This window comes from Puntigrus tetrazona, unplaced genomic scaffold (genome assembly GCF_018831695.1).
Source record: "Puntigrus tetrazona isolate hp1 unplaced genomic scaffold, ASM1883169v1 S000000335, whole genome shotgun sequence".
Taxonomy (NCBI): Eukaryota; Metazoa; Chordata; class Actinopteri; order Cypriniformes; family Cyprinidae; genus Puntigrus; species Puntigrus tetrazona.
This window is the reverse complement of record NW_025047994.1, coordinates 63,526-72,500: the sequence shown is the minus strand read 5'-3', so window position 1 is coordinate 72,500 and position 8,975 is coordinate 63,526.

Below are 8,975 nucleotides of genomic sequence, written 5' to 3'. Positions count from 1 at the left end.
TGTGGACCCCAGCTTGCCAAACGTAGGGGCTCGTGGACTGTTCCCTGCTCCTCCACGCTTCAGGAGGAGGTGCCTTCAAAACACATCGCCTCGCCCAGCCTCCGGGCCCTGATTCCCCTCCGGGCTAGACGGCCCCAGCGCACCACTCTGCCTTTTCTGTGTCAGTATTCTGTCTCTTTACCAAAAAGAAGATGGACTCCTGTGTTGCTGTGCTGTTTCTGCTGCTAAATGTAAGACTCTAAACTCCACATAAGTGCTCCTACACGCTCCCACCGCCGTAGCCCAGCAGTGTGGAGGGCTGTGCTAGTTACGCTAGCTCCATCGGTTGTCATGTGTCATCAGGCTGTGATGTCGCCTTTGACGTTGCTGTATAAACTGATAGTCATGAACATGATGCCTCTTTGTCATTTTTGAGTGGCGCCGGTTAATCGTGGTGTGTCTTTCCTGGTCCCATCTGTCTGTGTGTCACGCCACATGACCATTACTTGCACGTGAAAACCTTTGTCATCGCTACAAGAAGGCTGTTGTGTCGATGCGGTGTCTGAACAAGAGAGCAATAAGGTACAAGAGGACGTGCTGTATTGTGAAATTTGCTTCTGTCGTTAGACACATTGTTTTTTATCCTAAGCGGATGTCAATAATTGGTAACACTTCATTTTAAGGTGTCCATAATACAGAGCAGTTACCTAAAAAGTACTTAGCAGTGGCTTTACTTAGAAGATAGAGAATGTACTTACCATAGGACTAAGTTATGGAAGAGTTTGTACTTACGGTTTGTATTTGTTACAGAACGACTCTGTTACACAGCTACTTATGTAACCAAAAGACTGTCACAAATGTGTTGCAAACTTTATGCAACGTCATTATAAATCCAAGTACACAGACATAGGCTACTTAAAATAAAGTGTATCAAGATTGTACTCATGTAAGTAGCCGTGTAACAGACTCTGTAATATGTGTAACAGTAGCTTCATGTTACATCTATATAATTACTAACTGTAATTACAGCCTGTTACATACAATAGTTACATGATAAGTACATTTTATTTCATGTAAGTGCAATGGCTACTACTAAGTACCTAACTAGGTAATTACTCTGTATTATGACACCTAAAAATAAAGTGTTACCTAGACATTTTTTTACTAATCAAAATTAAATTTTAATGTAATTATTATGATCTTAATTCAAGTGATGAAGGTTTTTGGAAGTCAAACAGTGTTAAGTAATACTGTAAGGTTAATCCTGACTGCTTTAAATGTTTGACAACCTCTTTATTATGGATTTTGGCGTATATATGACACACACTTGTTTGGTGTGCATACGATACGCAGCTCTCACATGCATATGAAACAAAATTAGTTTTTTTAATGCGCAGTTATCGCTTAAACACAAATCTACAAATCTAATCCTACAAGTCACGTAGTATATGCAGGCTAAGGTTATTTTTTCGTATCAATACCATGGGTTTTCGTTTTTATTTAGCGTACTGTTTATACACACTTTCATGAGATCAGGTAGAGATATTTTACAGCTGTCGGTTAATATCCCAGTTCATCTCACAGTTGGGAATTTACATCTTATAATGATATTGTGACAATTTCTCAATAGTGACTTTATATTTCATAAATGTTTTGAAATCCTTGGTGAGTGTAAACGCACGTTCTCTGAGGATGAGCTCTGTGACTAAAACATGGGTTTAAATCCCATTGTTAGAGAGATGGATTTGCAACCCAAAGGTCGTAGGTTTGACTTCTCAAGCCATGTGTTTTATATACAAATATATACACACTCTATACTGTATTGTAAGCTGCACAATACTGTTTAAAATTTAGTATTGATAAGATTTTAAGTCTTTAAAAAAATAACCCTACAATTGTTATGCTCTTAACTGTCACTTTCAATCAGTTTAAAGTGGCCTCGCTGAATAAAAGTGTACTTTATGTTCCGTCTAGCTGACTTTAATGACAAGAATGACGATATTCACAATACAGCACAGATTCAACCGCTCGTTGCTTTCTGTAAAAATTCAGAGAAAGCATAAGCGCAGACATTTTCATTAAAACTTTTACACTGAGCAAGTTCATTACATGCAATCCTTCTGCCAGGCATACGCTTTGTGTGCGTGTCATGACTTTTCCGTGTTTCATCGACCTGCTTCCAGGTCTGGAAATATCTGTTTATGATGTTCATTAGAGCAGTGATGCAACAGTAAGATGCAAAGACACCCTTGAAGCTAATGTAGTACAAAAGCAAGTGAAATCGCTATTAAAGTACGGTCCTGTTTGTACTATTTCTATTTCAGTGTTTTATAGCTCATTGTGCCTTTGAAAAAGCCATGCGTGCTGCAGTGGCCCAGTTGCATGACCTTCAAGTGCTGCAGAGAATCTTTTAGTCCAAGTGGGAAAAGGATACTTTGAATAAGCGCATACAGTTCTGTTTAAAGTGTCCCTATTGTGGGTAATAAAAGGTCCATAGTTTGGGAGTCCCCAACAACAGGTTGGCATTCATGCACGGTCAAAAAAACACTTTCATTGTCTTATATGCACTTATTGTTTTTTACCCCAAACCATTTGCTCAGTAATACATTTTTCCAAGCTTATCCTTTAAGTGACTACCTAAAAGCACACCTAGAGGCCAATAATGAATCAGCATTTTCATTCAGACCAACGCGGTCTGGATTCTTTATAAAAACGACTCGTTTCAATGATTCAGAGCTGACTCTTTCTTTTGAGAGACAGTAACTTCTCAGATGGAAATCTTTGCAGGATGTTTTCATTCATTTCGAGCCACACGCTGCTGCTCGAAAGCTCATTTACAGAAATCCACAATAGGGGCGCTCGAAGGGAAAATATTTGTGGATCTGTGAATGATACGTTGCTGCATCCCGTAGTGTTATACTATTAATACTGCTAATGTGAAAAGAGGGGCACCACCCTACGCATGCCACTGCAGGATATGAGTCACCCATACTGAACACAGACCAAGACAACTCACTCATTACACTATTTTAAAATAACAGGCTAAAATCCCTGTATGTGCTGAGGAGATCGTGCTTTTCTGAAGCCAGGGCCAAACTCAAAGGAATAATCCAACCAAAAATGAGCATTCTGGCATCGTTTTATTTGGCCTCACGCTGTTCCAAACCTGTACGACCTTCTTTCTTCGGAGGAACGCAATAGGAGATGCAAACGTGTTTAATGACGTAAATTGTATTTGTTCTTTGTAAATAAAATGCCACATTCAGTTGTAAGTGTGTGGAAAACATCTTCAAAATCTTCTGTTCCAAAGAAGAAAGAAAGTGACTTTAAAGGAACTAAATATATATATATATATATATATATATATATATATATATATATATATATATATATATATATATATATAAAAAACAGCAAAATAGATGAAGTATTCCTCTGTGAGTTTTGTCCCCAAAGTGCATTTCTCATGAAATAGCAGAATATATCTGCTGACTTTCTGAAATGTATAGATCATGATGTGTTTTTCTCTTGCACATGACCGAAAAAAAGCTGAAAACGTGCTTATGCTTCCTTTTTTTTTAATCAGGTGTTATTCTAAAGGTGCAGACATACTTATGCTTTCATCATGACTCTTTCCAAGATCGAACTGCTTTTGAAAGAAGCCATAATGCTGCATTTATTTAATCGGTTTTTCGTTACGATACATGTTAAATCAATCATCTATCGCTCTTACTTTTCCTTCTTTTATTTGCTAACATGTCTTTACTGACACAATCAAACGCATTCCTGCTGAATAAAATTAATAGCGCTGACCCGAACCATTTTTTTTTACCTCCCCAGCCGTTCCTGACCTGAACACTTCCACCCTCTAAAGCGCTCATTGTCTCCTAGGTAATACTGAAGATCAGATCTGTTGTCTTACGGTCTAGGAATGGAAGCCCCGCCCACAGATGACGCTCGAGCGGTTAGTTTCTACGGCTGTCGTGTTGTGGCCACAGATGGGCTGGATTGTCACCGTTTCAGAGAAGGAGTTGAAGGGAAACGCTGTCACGCTGTGACCAGATGGAGTCCTTCCATCGCTCGCTCGAGTAGTAGGTGTTTACTTTTTAACGATTGGCTTCTAATAACCGCACGAACCTACATTTGTCATCCTCTGAGGGCTGGTTACATAAATGCTAATCCGTGTGCGACTCGCACCCACCATAACGACCACCAAACGCCATCGTCGTTTTCTGTGCCGTGGCCTACGGTGAATGTGCCTTGAGCGGTTATTCACTCCACTGGGTCTGAACGCTCGCACCTGCTCCCATAGCACCCTCCATCCGTCATTTTTCACACACACATACTAATACACACTCCTATGAATCCCCTTATGGAGTCCTCGCTGACTCAAACCAGATGGTGTTCTCCGTGTCCATCCCACACTGCCGGCTTCTTCCACACAGGACGCCACACTGGAGGGATCGTGCTGAGATACTGTCTGCCGGAGAGAGAGAGAGAACGGCTCATACTGGAGCTGAAGGGGTTTTCCTTCGTCCTCAGGCCCGGCTCTACCTTTTTTTTTTCCATCGCATGGTCCAGTGCACAGAAATCCCCGGAGGGCCTTTCCAACAGGATATAGTCTCATGGCTCGTATCCCAGAGTTCACTGGGAAGACATGTGCCACGTTGTGAAAGCTTCATCCGCATACACTAAACAAACAGGTCTTGATGAAACAGATTGTTCGTAAGCGTTTGGTAAAGGAACGCTATTGTTTTCTTGGCGCTGATGAATTAGAATACAAATGAATTCAATATTTTGCGTGAATGCTTTCTCCAATCAAGCAGCGTTTAGTTTTTAGTGTGTTATTTATGATATTATTTAATGTATATTCAATTGCCTAATTGTAGCCTTATCGTTATAAATGTGTAATTACAAATATATTTAAACACAACATACAGTTTTAATAGAAATAAATTCAAATGTTTTATTTTATCATAAAAAGATGAACTGAAAAAAAATGAGCTAAAATAAACATTATTTAAATTTATATTTAATTGCTGGCAACATATATAACATATATTATATATTTTTAAAATATAGTATTTCCATAACACTTTTGCAATTCTGCTCAGTCTAATGAAACTGAACACGTGTCAACTCTATTGTTTGTTACCCATTTAAAGTCTTTATGTAAGTGCCTTATCCTTATTGTTTTCAGAATGAAGCGAAATTAACAATAAATGGCCACAGATAATTTTCTATATCATTTAGGTTTTGAGTGATGTAGGAATAAAATACGCTTTACAACGCACAAAACAGAAGTCGGTCTTTGTAATTGTAATAATATTTCACAGTATTGATATCTTTGCTGTCAAACTCATTCAGGCTTGTTGAGTATAAGAGGTGCATTTAAAAAAATGGATAATTTTAATGAAACAAAAGTATCATTAATCTCCAAAATAAAAAAAGTATTCCCGTAACTTTAACTGTAAAATTAGGGTTGAACGTGTCTCAGCTCTGCTGCTGTCTATGGAGGTTCAGAAAGCTCTCTAATTTAATCGAAATGATCTTAATTCGTGTTCCAAAGACGAACGACAAGACGGTTTGTCAGTAAATAACAGAATTAAAATTTTTGGCTTGACTATCCCTTTACCTAGTTCCTCATTAGCATGCATGTTACTAGCACATTGGCTTTTATTACTAACGATATTAATGTCTTATTTTGCATGGCCACATTTTAGATCACTCAATCCTACCCCATACTTAAACTAAACAACTACCAAAATAAGCAGCCGATTAGGACTTTATTGAGTTCCACAGACTACACTTACTAGCTCTCATAATGGAACAATTGCTAAACACAGACCTGTTATGAATATCTATTTAAAGCAATCAAACTCGAGTTTCAGTTCACCTTCAGTGCTGGTTTGACTTTAAGTTTCTGTCCCAGTTCGCTGTAGTTTGCTTGCTCTGCACATCCCTAAATTATTCTTGTTTGACCTAGAGCACAGCAAGGGGAGCAGGTACATCTTAATAGCGTGCCAGAGGTGATGAGGATAGTGCTCTCTGTCGCTACGGCAGGTGTGCTCTTTCCAGCAGACTCCTCTGGGCGTAAGTACAACCTGAGAGAGAGAGAGAGAGAGAAAGGCCTGCTTTAGAAACAGTGGCATCTTAGAGAAAGTGGCTTCGTGTCCTGGGACAGCAGGAAAAGCTAATCGAGCCCAACCGAATCGACGCGTTCACTCGCACGCAAAACGCCGGCATACGCGTGCATCGAACCCGCTTGTCTATTCACGAAAGCCGAATTGATCTGACCAACCCCGGGCCGTTTTGTTCCAGTCAATGCATTTGTCCGTTCCAGCAAAAGCTCTACAGGTAATGAGCAGGGAGACCTCATATGGATTTTTCCACTCGCCGGAATAGGAGGGAAGTGAACTCTCGCCTGAAATCAATAGGAATTATCCATTCAGAGAGGCGGCGCGCGCAAAATATGACACCAAGAACCCAGACCTGCTGAAATGCATGATGGGGGAGGGGTGGAGCCACTAAAAATATCGGGAGAAGGGCACCTTCAAGAGAGTCACTGTAATGCGGTATTGGAGGAAGTGATGTCAAACCAATTATGTTGCTGAGATATTATCTCACGAGGAGACGCTCCGCTAACAGGTTTCCTGTCCCCATCCCGCGTGGCGTTTCTTAAATTAGACTAGCATATCGCTAGCTCTGACAAACAGCCGGAGCGTATCCGCCCATGTTTATGTTGCAAATGAAGAGCAAAAGTCGAACCGTTTTGGGTTATTTAAAACGGAGCTATTTTAGGAAATTGTGTCGCTGAATAATAAACGGTAAAAACCGCTCGACTTCTGCGCGTAAACACAAAGGGAGGATTTTGTGATCTGCAGTGTGTGTGTGTGTGTGTGTGTGTGTGTGTGTGGTTGTAGAATTAGGGCTGGTCTGAGTCATTGTGTACCGCAGTCTCCTGCGCTGGTTGCTACAGAGAAGCGTCAGGGTCTCCTGAGCAAAGCGGTCCCGGCTCGAAAGGGCACGATCGCAGAAACACGCGCATGCAATGCCTTCTAACTGTTGCTAGCAGACGAATCTGTTGAATGTCTCATCGCACAAGTTATTAATGTGTTTAATTCAATTACATGACCGTTATTAAGGTATTTCATTGAATAACGCAATACAGTTATCCGTGAGCAAATACTGAACCTTGCATGAACCTAAGCTCAGCGTTGACCAAAGCGCCCGCGCCAAAGGGTTAAATGTATCGCGTTTTGAGGATGGAGGGGCACTAATTCAACACGGGGTTTCGTGGCAGGGCCATCGTTAGTTAACTGTATGGGCGCAGTGATTTTGCCGAGTAGGACACATTCCTGTCCAAAGATATAGACTCACCCCAGTCCCTATCCCTAAGTTAGCAACTGTTACAATAAAAAAAATCAAGGCTAACAATGCGTAAGCAACACTGCAACAAACAAAACCGATCATGGGTGTGTTAGATTCGTTTGAATAATCAAGCTTTGACAATAATCAGTTATATTAGCGGCACCGAGGACCCCAAATAAAATTCTGCGTAGGGCCCCAAAAGGCTTGGGCTGGCTGTGTGCACATATATCTCTCGTTCTCACACTCTGTCTTTCTTATTCACACACACACACACACACACAGAGAGATATAGTACTCAGTTATAGCTTTTGTCACTTCTATCTCCAAATGTTAACTCCAAAAGTGCCATCAAACGTAAGCCATTTTCTGCGGAAAATCTCCTCACATTTCTTGCATCCTTTTGGTCCCTCACTTTCTTGTGATGTCTGGCCTTGTTTTACCCCATCTGAAATCATAACTGAGTAGGGTCCATTTAGTATGTGCTAAAGCAGATTTGACACGCTGTCAAAGTCAGCGCTGTTGTCATTTGACCCCATCCGGGTATTGCGATATGATTCTTCAAGGTCTCAGTGAAAAGTCTGTAATGTAGTTTGTTTCAAATTTCTCAATGATGGCGTAAAAAGATACACAATCTGACCGATGACGCTCACTCGGGGGCGGGTCTGTGTGAAGCGGAGCTGTCAATCAACAGTCGTGGGAGGGGCTTCCGGCAGTGTGACGTCACACGGCCAGGCGGCTCCGTGTGAGAAAACAGAAATCATCCGAGGTATCATTTGATCAGCAACTTTTGTTTTTGCTTTTGCTTAAGTCTGATTGAGTTATAATAAAATATTATTACATTTACAAAGACTGACTTCTGTTTTATGTATAGTAAAATCTATTTTACTCCTATATCGTTCAGGATTTAGTGTCATTCTAATGATTATAATATACTGATTTACTGCTTGTTATGAAATCTGTTCATTGTAACTTATGCCATATATCATAATTAATTATATAAGACATTTTGTAGGATTCTTTGATAGAAACTTTCTTTTGATCTCCCTATGTCCTTGTGTAATATTTTAAAAATAAAAGGCAAAAATAACAAGTATATTATATATACTTACAGTATATTATATATACTTACAGTATATTATATATATATATATATATATATATATATATATATATATATAATATTCAATCTTGTAGAAAATAAAAATTGGTTGCAATTTACAGTTAGTCGTGAGTAACCATGAGGGAATCACTTTAAGTCATAAACACTGCGGGAATCTTAAGAGAGTGCAACGCAAACCTTTTGTTAGGCTGTTTGTTTTGGGGGAAGGGGCTGCATTTTAAATGCTCTCCTTATAATGGCATGTTTCCTCATAAATAATTAGCAGACCGACAAAGAAGACTGCAGATGGCCCTCCAGAGCGAGGTAAGATGAAAATAGCCGTATCTGTGCGGAGATGGAAGGCAGCGAAGAAGGGAAAATTTCGTCTTTGGATCGAATCCAACCCTCGGTTCTCTGGTTTCGGTTATAAAAACAAACAAAAACCAAATATAGGTTTAAATGGAAACACGTCGTGACCAAGTTCAGTTCTCAAAGAAAGCCCTCCGAGAATGAACTGTTCGGCCAA